We start from the raw sequence: 13,037 nt of genomic DNA, 5'->3' as shown, positions 1-13,037 counted from the left end.
GACTTTTAACCCCGTGGGCGAATTTTACCTCTTTCTGACATACAGCGTCCACTCTTTTGTGTCCAGCTTGTTTCGCTCCGCAACGCGTAGGGGAGATCTGTCTGCATTGCTGAATGCACCTGTCAATCATCCATCTTCATTGCTGCGTCGTACTCCGTCGTGCAAATGCTCCACGGTTCGTTGATTCGTTCTGTGGTTGATGGGCATTCGGCTTGTTTCCGGGTGGGGTTACCATGAATGGTGCTGCTACGGACAATCGCGTGTGTGTCTTTTTACGAACGGAGGTGAGCACTGATGTGGGGTGCGTCTGTAGGAGTGGACTTGCTGGGTCCTACGTTTCCACATGTTCAGCTTGGGTAGGTTTTGCAAAACAGGGCCCCGAAGCGGCTGCACTAACTGACACCCATCCACAGTGTGTGTGTTCCAGAGGCTCCAGACTGTCTCCAACACGTGGTATTATCTGTCTTTCTAATACTTTTTATTTTAGCCACTCTGTTGAGGGTACATGGTAACTCATTGTGGTTTTAACTTGAATTTCCCTGACTAATAAAATTGAGCACTTTTTTATATGCTAATCGGCAGTTTGGACATTCTCTTGGGTAAAGCGCCTGTTCAAGCCTGTTGCCCATTTTTCCGTCATTTTAGATGACTGATTTGGAGGAGTTCTTTCTACATTCTAGAGATGAGCGCTTGGCCGACACGTGTGCTGCAAATAACGGCTCCCACCCTGTGGGTTGCATTTGCACTTTCTTACTAGTGTCATTTGATGAACAGAATTTCTTGCTAATCTTAGAATAATTTAATTTACAAACATTTCCTTTTAGGATTGGCCTTCTTGTATCCTGTTTAAGAAATCATTGCCTACTCCAGTGTCGGGAAGATGTTTTCTTAGATTTCGTCTAAAACCTTCCCCTTTAGACCTGTGATCCATTAGGAATAGATTTGCGTGTGCTGGGGGGTAAGGGTCAAGAGGCGTTTTTCCCTTAGGGGTACCCGGTCGACCCAAACCCGCTTACGGAAAAGGCCCCACAGTGGCACCTTTGGCGTGGCACGGGACCCTGTGTGTGTGGCTGTCTGTTCCACTGGTGGACTGGGCTGGCTGCGTCAATACCACGCCGCCTGCGCCCCTGCTGTCCTCTTGTTGTCCTGGAGATCTGCCTTCAGCCCTCTGCTTCTGTCCTTCTCCAAGAGAGCTTGAGTGGTCTTGACCCTTTGCAATTTCCCATGAATTTTGGAATCCGCTCGTCAATGTCCAGCAAGAGGGACCTTGCCAGGAAAATTATGTAGGTGAAGTGAAGCATATTCCAAAAAGAAGGAATCGCTTCTCTCAGTCATTTTTCCGTGTGTGCAGCACCTCCTTGTTCCAGACACCGCTATCAGAGCTGAGCAGATCGGCATCGTGCGACTGCCCTGGGAGGTAGGTCCTGCGTCAATCTACGTTTCACTGATGAGGAACTTGGAGGGAAAAAGTCACTTGCCAAGATCACAGAGTAAGGAGAAAACAAATGCAAACCTCAGCCTACCTGGGGCTAAAGCTCATTCATTCATTCATTCATTCTTCCACACATATTAACTGAACACCTACTATGTGCAGGCACTGTGCCGGGTGCTGGGATCCTCATCCCTAAGCCTCTACATCGGCCCCGGGTTGCCCACAGGATAGATAGAAATTTGCAAGATGGAGAAAGGTGGGGCTTTCCAGGCTGAAGGAACAGCATGTGCAAAGGCCCAGGGGCATGAGAAAGCATTTGGGGACCACGAGTGAGTCTTTGTGACCCAGCAGAGGAAGGAAGGGACCGTGGGTGGTGGAAGGTTCAACACAGGGCGAGGAGCTGGGCTCTGTCCTGCTGGTGCCGGGGGTGATGGAGGCCGGCGGAGGCACGTGAGTCTGGAGGGGGCTGTGGGTGGGGGCGGGTGGGTAATCCCCAGGCTCTGAATCCTCTGCCCGAGCTTCTGGTCTTGGCACAGGCTCCAGCCCACACCAAGCACTCAGTGAGCCTTCTCTGGATGAATGAATGAATGAATGAATGAATGAGTGAGGCTCTCCATTCGCAAGTCCTGAGCCGTGTTCATTTCCAAAGCGCGTTCTGTTCTTCGTTTGTTCCCTCGACAGCCCTGGAGACAGGGGGATGGTCCCGGGCCACGTGGCCGGGACCCACTGTGGCCTCCCCATCCTGAGATCAGCCTCGTGCCCCTTTATCCCCCGCCCCACACGGCTGTAGCAAATGGGCGACTTTCTTAGCGGGCTTATTCCTGCTAAATGGGGTGCTGGGCCAGGGCCTGGGGTCCCCGGGAGCCGGCCCCCCACGCAGCTGGAATCCTGGATGAGACAGAATGGAGGCTGATCTGCGGCCGGGCCCCCTGTGCCCACCGCTCTCCTGTCTACAGCCGTGGGCACAGAGGCCGGGAGAGCGAGGGCTCGCCCACGTCCCTGGCCCTTCTCCTGAAGCCCTGGGGAGAGCCAGCCACCCGGCCGAACGGCACCGGGGCCCGCGGGTTTCACGCTGGCTCGTCCTTCCACGGTCGCCCATTCCAGAACGCAGTCCCATCGGTCCCACGTCAGGAAGTGAATGAATAAAGGGCGGGAAGAGAGAGAACACTCAGGCCTTCCCTGGTGGAGATGGGGACCCGGGTTAGCTTCGACGTCGGGCATCTATGCGCCTTTGCCAACACAGAGGAAGGTTAAAGCCATGCAGGTCAGGGTGACGGGTCCCGAAAGGGCCCCAGGACTCGGGGTCCAGGAACTTGGCCCCAAGGACCCGTCGGAGCAGTGGGGTGGGCGGCTGCGCTCAGGTCCAAAAGCAGGAGGGCACAGAGACGGGGCCGCTGGAGCCCTGGGTCCTGGAGTGGCTTTGGGAGAATCACCGGGCTGTCCCGTGCCTCAGTTTCCCGTGTGCAGCCGGATTCTCCAGAGCAGCCACCTCTCCGGGGGTGTTGTTTTCACGGGATGGGTGGAACAGTGTGGGAAGCCCCTTCCACTGTGCCCGCCTTGCACGAGAGCTCAGTGGACACTACTTGTTATCTGAGCGCTCAGCCCCAGAGCTGTCCGTGGAATGCCCCACCCCACCCCACCCCACCTGACCCCAGTGGAAACATCCACTGGGCCCAGCCCACCCTGTTCCCCAGAGGGCATTTCAGAGACAGCCAACTCACCTGGCCCTAAAGGAGCCCCGGCTGGTGGTCTGACCCCTCTGGCATCTGTCCCCTGGCTTTGTACGTCTACTCCCTCCCTGAGCCTGGGGGAGGCCTCAGGTGGCCTGTGGGAGGGGCCCTGGGCACGGGACTAGGGCTCCTGGTGTCACTCTGCAGCCCCCAGGTTGTTTTCTCCATGGAGGCCTTCCCAGCCTGGAAACCACAGGCCTCCCGCCGGGTGCCGGAAAGCTGGGGGCCACCATGCCAAGCTCCTGCCCCTGAGTAGCACCCATTGTCCCCCTCAAGGTGGGGCTGCAGGTTGGCGAGGTGCGGACGGAGCCCAGCGCAGACGGGGGATCACATTGCTTCCCCCAGGCCCAGTCCGGTCCCGCACCTCCTTGCTGTCAAGGGGTCCTTGCTCCTTGGTCTGACCTGGTGTTGTGTGGGATTGCAGCTGGTGTCTCACACACTCGGCAAGCCCTGGGCAGTGATGCCAAGTGAGGCCTGGGGGCAGGAAAGGTGAACCCCTGGAATATGTGCCAGTGCCAGTCAGGGTGGCTCACTGGCCTTTCTTCGCATGTCTGAGAAAGTGGCTATCCAGTCAGCAGAGGGCCCTTGCAGGTCTGTGACGGACGTGCTGTGCCAGCCAGAAATCAGCCTTTGCTTTCTTGAGTGGCTAAGATTTGGTGTCATTTGTTACTGCAGCATAACCTGTCCTGTCCTGACTAATACGTGACCCGCCCCCGCCCCCCCACCCAGCTCTGCTGTGTGAGGGGCCTGGGGGAGCCAGGGGCCCACTTGCTGGAACACAGAGGCTCGAGGCTCTGGGACGGACCCCATCAATCTCGCCGCTGTGGCCTTCACTCCTCTCCTGATGGGACGACAAACTTTGACAGCCCTGCAGTTTCCGTATCATTCATCTTTAGCATCGCCTGGCTGTCTTCTTTCTCACGCTCCCTCCATCCTTCTGTGATTTTTTCCTCTCCAGTGAGCTCAGCTTGTGGCTCAGCTCTGAGATACCCAGCCTCAGGGAGGTGGGGCCTCCCCAGGGCTTGGCAGTTACGACCCCCACTCTGCAGACAGTGACCTGAGCCCCCGACAGGCAGCCACAGGCAGCTGCGAGTATGTGTCCTATTTCTGCTGGGCAGGGGGACCTCTACCTCCCGGGCTGGACCCTCTGGCTGCTGCCATGGCCACAAGCCCAGTGATCTGGTCCTCCCTTCTGTCGACAGTTCCTTAGGCATCACCCACATTGATTCCCTTCTCTGCCCCACCCGCATTCCCGGTTCCGGGCTCTTTCGGCAGGAGCTTGCCGTGCACCAAGTGCTCAACGCCTGGCTCTCCCCTTCCTGCTGCTGAGACCACCCACAGGGGGCCCGCGGGATGGGTGTCCACTTCTTGGTGCTAGCGAGTCTGGTTATGGTTTCAGAGGGGGATAATTTAAAGCAGTCCCAAGCCTGAGATCCAAAGCCCCCTCTGCCCCTGGAGGGCGACAGGCTTGTGTCTGTGGTCACTGGGCCCCTAAGTCCTGCGGCTGTTTATGAGCCCCAGATTCCAAGATGGCAACCCAGTGTCTGCGGCCCTGGCACCGGCTGCCCCTCACTGGGTGGCTCTCCTTGGGGTCTGAAGCTTGATGCATGCCATCAGGCCAGGGCACGCCAGTAGCCAGAACCTCGGGGCGTCCTGGCCTGCCCAACCACTGGGGCGAGCAAGGCATTCTAAGGCCTCCTTGCTCCTCCCGGGGCCCCTAATTCCTGCTGGAGGCAGCGCTCTGCTTTTCTTGGCTCTGTGAAGGATGCTTTGGGAGCCAAGGAGGTCACGAGGCTGAGAAGGTGCCCCAGAAATGTGCTCCAGTGCCTGTCCATCCTTCCAAGACCTCACCCCCAATAAGCGGTCACCTCTGGGCTGGCCCGCCTGTGGCCTTGTCTGCAGGCCTGAGTGTGGTCTGGCTCCCCGGCTGACCGAGGTCGGTCCCCACGCTGCCCCAGGTTCCAGGCAGAGCCACCCAAGGCCCCTTCGTGGGCTCTGGAAAGATCAACAAACAGCCCGAGCGGTGGAAATATCTCTGGCTCGCCAAGTCCAGACAGACAGGGCTGGGACAGAGAGGGACCCCAGACGGGGCCGCCTCGGTGAACAAGCTGCAGCCTGTGTGCAGGGAGCTGACCAGACGCCCTCCGGCCGCCGGGAAGCAGGTAGAGACAGATGGCGTCTGTGCTTAATGGGGCAGAGCAGAGAGCAGGAGCCTGCGCAGAGCCCCGGCCTCCCGCCCGGCGGAGGCTTCAGGGCCGCCAGGCCAACAGGGAGCAGGGAGCCAGGAGGCAGGAGACCTGCCCCCGCCTTGCTGGGTGACCCCGGCAGATCCCCGCCCTGTGGAGTCTGCATCCTCTGAGCAGGCAGAGGGGCCTAGCCAGCTCCAGGTCGTTGTGACAGGAGGCCAATGACCCAGCACCCCCGCCCAGGCCTCCCTGGCACAGAGAAGGGGAACTGGACTGGTTCCGGGTTGGAGCTGGCCTCTCAGCCTGATCCTTGGATGACAGTGACAGCTAATGTTGATTGGCACTTGTGTGTCGGAGGCACTTCTCAGGGCTTTTCCTGCCATATCATCTCATTGACAATAACAGACGCGTTAGATGTGATTCTTATTCCCATTTTAGAGATGGGGAAACTGAGACCCAAAGAGGCTCTGTGGCAGTGCCAGAGAGAAACCAGGTCTCTGGCCCAGCTGTCCATGCAGCAGTGCCCTCGCTGAGCCTTGGGGAAGCCCTCTGGGACTGCCTCCATCTGGGAGTGTGATTATTTCTCAGCATGTGCTTTAAAAGGAAAGAAAAAGAACTTTATATAAAGCTAGAAGGGCACTTACTTTGTACCAGTCGCAGATTCTCCTCCTCTTTCTCCTCCTTCACTATCTCCAGCATCACCTCCAGCATCACCAGCATCACCTCCAGCATCAGCACCAGCATCACCAGCATCACCTCCAGCATCAGCACCAGCATCACCTCCAGCATCAGCACCAGCATCAGCACCAGCATCACCCGCATGATCTCCAGCATCACCAGCATCAGCACCAGTATTACCAGCATCACAAACATCATCTCCAGCATCAGCAGCATCACCTCCAGCATCAGCACCAGCATCACCAACATCACCTTCAGCGTCAGCATTGACATTACCTCCCCCATCACCAGCATCAACTCTAGCATCACCAACATTACCAGCATCACCTCCAGCGTCACCAGCATCACCCTCATCACATTTACTCGAATCTACAGGGGACCCGCCGAGTGCAGGGAGTGAAGCCCGTGCTTTCTGAGCAGGGTCCCGCTCATCTTCCCAGCACTGCTGTGGGGAGGGATTTCTGTTTAGTTTTTACAGATGATAAAAAGGAGACTGGAAACTCTTCACCGCATCTGTCTGGCTTTAAAGGGATAGGATGACAGGAAGGAAAGGGAAGGACAGGGAGAGGAGAATGACGACTGAGGTTGTAGATGTCGCCTTGCTTGCAGCTCCACTGGGAAGGCTCACTTTCCAGGGCCTTGACTCGCGGTGTCCAGCCCGGCAGATGTGCTGGAGCTGAGCTTTGACATGGGTGAGGGGTGAACCCTGAAGACGGGGGAGCTACGCCCCTTGTCACCTGGGTGTCTGCTCCCAGCCAAGCTGTGCATTCCGCCAGGGGGTGTGTCCTCCTCACCCCTGGGTCCAGGACAGCAGCTGTCATGGAAGGAAGGAAAAGCTCTGTGCCACCAGCCGTGGCAGCGAGAGCATGTCCGGGAACTGGCTCCTGAGTGGGTGCTGCCTCCCTGTCTGGTCCAGGCTGTGCCAGGGCTGCCGAGGGCTCCAGCGTGGGGCTTGATATGCGTGGAGGGGCGGGGAATTGAAGGACAGCAGAGATGCGTGCAGGGCCCCACCCCAGAGCTCCTGCACAGCACCTTGGACTTTTTAGAGTTCATCAGGACCCCTCAGGGAGCGGGTAGGCGGAGCCACCTGCCTCATGCCATAGGTGCACCCCGTGAAGCCCAGACTGGGGGCAGCCCAAGTCCAGCCGGCAGAGCACGTCTAAACTTCAGGTCTCCCCATGGCCATCCAGCGCCCTTCTCACCCAGCCTGGCCTTTCACGAGAAGCCCTTCGTGTCAGGGATGGGTCCTGGGTCCCAGCACTCGGCCCTGCCCCCCTCCACCTGGCCTGGGTGCACCTGTTGACGTTTGGGAGCCTGGCAGAGGCAGGGAGGTGCCCACGACGGCCGTAGCCTTGTGTCTGGTAGAAATGCTCCCCTTGCCTGCTTCTGGCTGTGTGTGTCCTTCATGTGTGCCTCTGTCCACATCCACTATGTGACCACGGCCAGCTGTGTTGGTGGTGGGAAGAGGCGCCCCCACTCCAGAACGACCCCCCCCCCACCCTGCGCCTGGAACTCTACCTGTCGCTGTCACTGTCTAGACATCTCTTGAGCGTGGTCCTTTCCCGGGGAGCCCAGAGAAGGAAGCAGGAGCGTGCATCTTGTCACCTGGCTGAGGGAAGCCAAACCCCCAGACTGTCCAAGGACAGCCACACTAGAGGAGCGTGCAGGAAGGAGGGAGCAATGGGGACGGGGACATCAGGGCGCTGAGTCAGGCAGCCCTGGGTGGGGTCCCGGCCCACCACAGATAAGCATGTCACCCTCCCTCTCTGGGGCTCATCTCGTTTTCTGAAAAGGAGTAGGGGTCCACAGTGGCCCCCTGCTATTGCAGGTGTGAGGATTTGGGGTGGCCGTGCCTGTTGGGGCTGGACAAATGTCAGCTTTTATTCTGGAAACATGGTCCCCGACTCCCCCTGCCCTGCCCGGAGTCTCCTGGGGCTCCTCGTCAGCTGGGAGGTCCCCTGTGCTGTCCTGCACAGGAAAACCACTCAAGGCTGATCTCCATCTGTCCTTCCGCCGGTCTCCCCCATTGTTCCTAGTAGAGTGACCAACTGATCACAGTAACCCTGGACTTTCCCGGGTTTGCTCTGAAAGTCCCACATCGGGAACCCCCGCAGTCCTCTAGTCCTGTGGTCTGAGCGATGCCGCCCTCGGGACCAGCTGCAGGTGCAGAATGCTTTGCCCAGCGCCACGTGCACATCCCGCTGGCTTTGGTTTGGGAGTCCTGTGGTCGCTGCCCACCCCGATCTGTTCTCCGTCGCCATTTCCTCGAGCCCCCTTGCCTCACTGGAGGCGGTGGGTGAGGAACCCTTGGTGAGGTTTGCTGGAACCCAGGCGAACGGAGGAGTAAGTAGCTCCAAGCAAGGGTCTGGGGTTCTCTCCTCTCAGCCAAGCGCAGCAGGAAATTGGGTCACATGCAGATTTTTATCCAGGCGGAGAAAACCACTTTCAGATGGGACCCCAAATGGGAAGTTGCATGTCATTTCAAATGCAGCTGAATGTGGCACCCTCTGTGTACTGGGGGCCGTGGGCAGGTGCATGCAGGGCGCCCCAGCCACAGGGGAGCAAAGATTCCAGCCCCCTCTGGCTGTCCCCAAAGTCTACATTGTTTCCAAGACTCTCCTCCCACCTGGACCCCCACTCAGCCTCTCTTCCTACCTCGTCCTTCCAGCGCCCCCCTCTCGTATACCTTGGCCCCGCCCTGCCCATGGAGCCCGCCTCAGACCTCGCCCTCACCCCTCCTGGCCTTCAGTCCCATCCGACAGCCTCCTGCCTGCCGCCCCCCAGACTGAAGGGTGAAGGCACCACGGGTCTGCGCGTCCGATCCCTCCCCGACGGTGGGGAGCAGGAGCCTTCTGGAGGCACGGTGCCCCCATCCAGAGGAGTCCCGTTAGTGGGGGACGTTAGGGGGATGGAACCAAGAAGATACTGACGATCATACCAGCAGCTCAAGTGCATTTGGTCCTGGAGTCCCTGGTCCCACTGGACCCCGCTGCAGATGTTGGGCACAGGTGACAGATAGGGAAGAAGGGGGCCCAAGGGGTGAGGTGGGGCGCCCAGGATCACACAGCTGGGAACACTGCAACTGGGACCCAGGCCCTTCCATCTTTTCTACAGCTTTTAATTTTCATGTCATTTCACGTTTGCAGAAAAATTGCAAGGATGGAGCACGGGACTCCGTAGGCCTCCCACAGGCCCCAACACCCGATTCCCCAGTGGCTTCCATTGGCCCCGTCCGCACGATCGCTTTCTCTCTACGCATAGACGCGCAGGTGCAATGTTTCTATCTCTCTGTGAAATCCACGCACACGCACGCGCACACACGTGGTTTTCCTCTGACTCGTTTGAGAGTAAGTTGGAGACATGGTGCCCCTTGACCCCTAGACACTTGCGTGTAAATTTCTAAGAACATGGACATTCTCCCAACAGGACAGCTGTTGAAATCGGGGCGGTTGCCCGGATGCAGTATTTTTCTCGAGTCCACTGCCCGTGTTCAGGTGTCTTTGCTTTTCCCACTCTGCTCTCTGGGGCTATTTCTCCGCTGTGCAGGAGCCAGACTGGGACCCCAGCTGCTCTCAGCTGTCGCCTCTCCCCCGTCTCCTGAGTCTGGACCCATTCTCCAGTCTCTCTGAGTCTGTCTTTGCACAACCCTGATGTTTTGAGGAGTACGGGTGGGTTATTTTGTCGAATGCTCTTCACTGGGAGAGTCCCGGCTTGTCCGCGCAAGTCCAGCCCCCCTCCGCCACGGTCCCGATGCCCTCCTTGTTCCTACACCCCGTGGCTGCTGCTCACCAGCTGGCCTGGGCGTGAAGGTGAGCATCCTATCCTCCCAGGCCTTTGGGGGCCAATGATGATCACCCCTGAAACTCATGGTGCTAACGTGTGCCAGGACTCCAGGAGATGGGGTCACGCTCTCCCCAGACCTGCAAACCTCAAATGCTGTCCTCAAGCACAATCCAAGCGACCCTGGGCAGGGTGCTGATGGGGCCCCCAGAGCCCTGGACCCCTCTCCTCCCACTCTGCCAGGAGGAGATGCACAAATGCCCCCGAGGCCCTGCAGGTGCCAGCCTGGGGTCCGTTGAGACCACCCCCAGCACTGCCCTACGATCCTCGGGGCCACTCAGGTGGGGGCAGCAGAGGCTGCTGGGTTGCTGGCTGCTCAGAAGGGGAGCCCAGCACCCTGCGAGAAAAAGCGAAGGAGATTCTGTGGATCACTGCAGCTCCAGAGTTAGATCCAGGTCCCCTACGGCTGGCCGCTCGGCAGTTACGTGACTGGTGGCTGACCCCTCATCCGTGTAGTGGGGTGAAGATAGCACTTTCCTCGTAGCTGTTCTTAGGGTCCTTCATTCCTTCGTTCATTCATACATTCAGTCACTCAGCAGGTACTGATGGAGACGCACCTGCCGCCAGCCAGGTGTGCTGGGCGGGTCCTGAGCTAAAGGGCAGCCGAGATCCAGCCCCCGTGAGCTCACATCCTAGTGAGGGCGATGTCCGGGCAGGGCGGGGTCCCCAGGCAGGCGGCCACCCCACGCTGCAGCCATGCCTACCCCGCTTCCCCTGCGTGGGCTCTGAGCAGAATCTCAGGTAGGGGACCAGCAGGGGGCTCAGCACAGCCAGGCTGGGGGGCCACCAGCAAGGCAGATCGTACTGCAGGCCAGTGGCCATGGCGTCCCCTCCCGTCACTGCCCTCTGGCTCTCCCTCTTCCTTTTCCTGGCTCTCTCTGGGTCCAGAGACAGCACTGTCTCCACCCCAGGGTGGTTGGGAACACCTCTCGACATCCACAGACCCGGCCTGCTCCCCTAGAGCCTTCATCTAGTTTCCACCGTGCATCCTGAGGCTCTGGAACCTGTTCAAAGAATGAGTGAGTGAGTGGTGGGCGAATGAATGAAGGAGCAGGCGAATGAATGAAGGAAGGAAGGAATGGGTGAATGAATGAATGAGGGAGTGGGTGGGTAAATGAAAGGCCTTCCAGGAGGAAGAGGCCTTGACTGAGCGGTCAGGCAAGCTGGGCTCAGTCTTGCTTCAGCTTCTCCTCTCCCGGTCCCTGGGCACATCCCTTCTGCACTCCAGCCTCAGTTTCCCAGCTCACAGCCACACCCACAAAGCTCAAGGCCGTCACCACCAGCCCCTCCCACTCGCTGGCACCCCAAGTTCTTCCAGGTGAGCTTTGGGGTCGCAGACCCACCTTGGGATGTGGGCTGTGGCAGAGGCGGGTGGGAGGCGTTGGAGGGGCCCCGAGGCAGGTGCTCAGAGGGGCTGTGGGCTGGGGACGGGGGGCTCGGTGGGGCAGATTACAAAGACCCAGGAACGTGGGTTTGGAGATTCCAGACAACAGCGCGCCTCTCAGCTGGTTCTGAAGCGGGTGGAGATCAGGGTGATTCCCCTCCCAGGGCCCCCCCCAAGGCTTCGCGTCTCAGCGGCTTTTGCATCTGAGGAAACACAGTCACTGGGGTCACAGGCCCTGGCCCCTTGGAGCTGCCCCTGTCTCCCTGGGTGGTCAGGGGGCAGGACGCCCCCCAGGCTGACCCCACTCACTGGGAGCCAAGAGAGGGCTGATCCGGGCCACGTGTGGCCTTCCTTGGTGCCCCAGGCTTGATGTCCAGGGTGGCAACTCCTGGTGGGTTCAGCCACCCCTTCCTCCCCAGCTGGCGGGTGGGCGGGAGGGCAGATGGGCAGCCCCTGGGGAGGGTCCCAGGGTGAGCAAAGGGGCAGGTGTGTGCCAGGTCCAGGAGGAGGAGGAGGAGGCGGGGGAGGAGGATGCCCCCCGTGAGAACGGCTCCCATGGCAGGGCTGATGCGGCCGGGCTGCCCGTGCCCGGCGACAAATGCAGAAGCCTTGATGGCCCTCGGGCGTCACCTGCCGCTGCTTCTGCACCTGCTGCCTCCCATCCCTGCTCGGACGGTGTGAGGGGGAGAGAGCTTCACTTGTCACTGGATGGAGACCCCTCCCCACTTTTCCTGGAATATGAGTCTGCAGGGGGAGCCCTGCCAGCGTGGACACCGTGGAGGGTGGCCTCTCTGAAAGTGGCCTCAGGAAGCTCGGGAAATGCTGGCCCATCCCCTCTCAGCTCAGGAGGAGGAAATGGGTCCAGAGTGGGGCCCTGACTGCCAAGGTCACACTGTGTATCCCGACAGCACCTGGACGGCACCAGGTCCCTCGCCACCCCGACGTGGAGGTTGCCCCCAGCCATTGCTCTCCCAAGGGTCTCTGGGAAAAGGCCCCGGCCATGGGAGTCCCTGTGGGCCAGAGGGAGCCCCGCCCTTTCCACGCGGCCTCTGCAGGACATTACCTCATCCCTCCTGGGGCAGCTCGGCCCCAGGCCAGCACATCGCGCTCCTCCAGCTCCATCGTGCAAACTGGCCAAGAGGCAGCGGGTCCCACGGCCTCCGCCTCCACCAGCCGCATCCTGGGTGGCCTGGGGGGGTGGGCAGGCCTTCTAGGATGGTGGTGCCCCACCCGCCTCGGCCCTGGGGTGCTGGTCCACCCCAGCAGAGGAGGAGGAAGGGGAATAGGGGGTGGGGTGGGCCTCCGGAATGAGCTGCAGGAAACAGGCGCACCCAGAGGAAGCGACTGGTGGGAGAGCAGTGGGCCTGACCACGTGGACGCACCCCCCCATCACCCCGCCCTGTCCACTGCGGGGCGCAGGGAACCGCTGGGAGGAGTGCCCTGTGACCCCGGGCTGGTTTCCTCCACCGACCTCATAAAGGTGCTGGGGCCTTGTCACAGCCGAGCAAATGGGTGACAGCGAGGGTTCTTGTCCTTCCAGGGCCATGGTCCTGCCACTCCAGAGGCCACATGCATGCTGTCTTCTCCCTGGTCCAATGTCCCCAGGATGGACGTGGGCCCCAGGAGATCAGGGCCTTGCCCAGTTCAGTCACCAGCTGCCAGCTGCCCTGGCCGGAAGCCGCACGCACCTTCAGAGCAAGTGTCCCCTGTCCCGTGTGGGGGGCACACCCCGCTCCGTGGTGCTCGGCCATACTCCCTGTGTGGGTCCGCTGTGGCCACTGTAACAG

At 59.9% G+C, this 13,037-nt stretch overlaps 1 long non-coding RNA gene across 2 annotated transcripts; it reads right to left on the bottom strand.

The window, feature by feature from the left end:
- Positions 1 to 6,529: 6,529 nt before the first annotated feature.
- Positions 6,530 to 12,587, bottom strand: LOC139040484 (uncharacterized). 2 transcript variants are annotated; one of them, XR_011494990.1, is made up of 2 exons: positions 12,314 to 12,587; positions 6,530 to 6,840 (listed from the first exon to the last, which is right to left on the bottom strand). It is a non-coding gene; the product is annotated as an uncharacterized lncRNA (long non-coding RNA). The 2 variants fall into 2 exon arrangements; XR_011494991.1 differs by lacking the exon at positions 6,530 to 6,840 and adding an exon at positions 9,124 to 10,870.
- Between the last annotated feature and the right edge of the window lie 450 nt (positions 12,588 to 13,037).

Source organism: Equus asinus, chromosome 17 (genome assembly GCF_041296235.1).
Source record: "Equus asinus isolate D_3611 breed Donkey chromosome 17, EquAss-T2T_v2, whole genome shotgun sequence".
Lineage (NCBI taxonomy): Eukaryota > Metazoa > Chordata > Mammalia > Perissodactyla > Equidae > Equus > Equus asinus.
The sequence above is the reverse complement of the archived record's forward strand: the minus strand, read 5'-3'. Positions and strand labels throughout refer to the sequence as shown.